Here is a 1,963-nt window from a genome sequence, read left to right on the forward strand (position 1 = left end):
CATGCCCCTATACAAAGTCTGCACTCTATCAGGGAAGGTAGTGTTTGTTACTGTAGAAATTAAAGATTTTGAGGAATCAGAGGGGAAGGCCTCCTGTACCCACTATACCAACTAACAAACTCCTCCCCATGAGAAGACACCAGACAGGAGTTCCTGAACTTGTTACTAGGGCTAGTTAATGGGGAGGACTTCAGGCTGAAGATTACATAAGAAATGTAGTCTACATCACCATAATGGTTGAAGAGCTATAACCTACTATGCCTTGTGTACGCCAAGTCAGAATTCAATGTTATTTTTCATATATGCTTGAGTGGACTTTATACAGGTGAGTTATTGGTGGAGATCTAAGGGATGAGTGGAGTTCAAAAGTTGTGCTAAGGACTGAGTGAAGGCGGGAATGGTCAACACTGACGTAACAATACTCAGAGCTGAGAAGATTTTCCCGTATTACATGCCTCTCATAGGTTACCATAGAGAAAAAGGATAAAGAGGGAATGGAAGAAAAGACAATAAAGAGGGAAAAATGGAAGTTAAGCCAGCTGGCAGAGCTCTGACAACCTTTTGCACAGCTGAGAGATCCTGTTGTCACCATCTCGGTGAAGAACTGTTAAAAGCAGCAATGTTGCAGATCAGTGATCACCTGTGGGCCTTGACAAGCCCCTGAGGAAGGACATCTGTAACTTCTTAGGTTGTGCTGCCTCCCGCTTCCTGGCCAGCTCCAGCCTCAGTTACCAGCCCAAGTAATAGCACATTGCCTATGACAGCAGCACCTTGGCCCAGGCAGTCTTTAAGCAACTGCTTGAGAGGAAAGGCACCAGTGCTCACAATGCCAAGCAGGGCTCAAGACCCCTTTCTTGTGGGCCAGGAAGACCCATTTCTGCCTTGCAGTGGTTACTTGCAGTTTTTAATTGCCTTGGAGCAACCTCCTAGGGACTGAGGTGAGGCATGGCGTGTTGATTTCTGTGAAGCCTGGCACCAGTTGTGACCAGCAGCATGGACAGCAGGGCCTGAGCCACCTCCTCTGTGAGGGCTGCCAGCCCTGCTCCCAGCGCTCTGCCCTGGCGTGGCCGTCGTATCTGGCCCTGGTCAACAGCAGCAGTGTGTGCCCAGGTGGCCAAGAAGGCCAACAGCATCCTGGCCTGTATCAGCAATCGAGTGGCCAGCAGGACCAGGGCAGTGATCGTGTCCCTCCACTTGACGTTGGTAAGGCTGCAGCTCGAACCCTGTGTTCAGTTCTGGGCCTCTCAGTTCAGGGAGGACATTGAGGTGCTGGAGTGTGCCCAGAGAAGGGAACGAAGCTGGTGAAGGGTCTGAAGCACAAGTCTGATGAGGAGCAGCTTGAGGGAGCTGGGGTTGGCTAGCCTGGAGAAAAGGAGGCTCAGGGGGCACGTTTTTGCTCTCTACAACTACCTGAAAGAAGATTGTAGCCAGGTGGGGATCGGCCTTTTCCGCCAGGCAACCAGTGACAGGAAGACAGGGGAGGTTCAGGTCGGCCATGAGGGTGAATTTCCTCACATAAAAAGGGATTAGACGTTGGAAAGGGTTGCCCAGAGAGGTGGCGGAGTCAACATCCGTGCAGGTGCTAAAGAAAAAACTGGACGTGACGCTTGGTGCCCTGGTCTAGCTGACACGGTGGTGGGTGTTCGGTCACTGGCTGGACTCCATGCTCTCACAGGTCTTTCCAAACTAAACAATTCCGCGTTTTCCTCCCGCGCGCCGCCAGGGACCGCCCGGCCCCCCACCGCCGCCTGCCGCGCGCGCCCCGTGAGGTCACGCGCCGGGCGGGGACAGCGCCCTGGAGCGAGTGGGAGCCGCTTCCGCCTCGGTAGGGCCCGGCCGCGCAGCCCGGCGCACCCGCTTCCGCCTCGGTAGCTGTCATGGAGGCAGGGGCGGGGCGCCCCACGTGATGCCTCCGGGCCCGGCGCGGTCTCGCGGCAGCTCTCGCGGTGCCTCGCGCTCCCCC

The sequence above is a fragment of the Corvus cornix genome, chromosome 5 (assembly GCF_000738735.6).
Source record: "Corvus cornix cornix isolate S_Up_H32 chromosome 5, ASM73873v5, whole genome shotgun sequence".
NCBI lineage: Eukaryota > Metazoa > Chordata > Aves > Passeriformes > Corvidae > Corvus > Corvus cornix.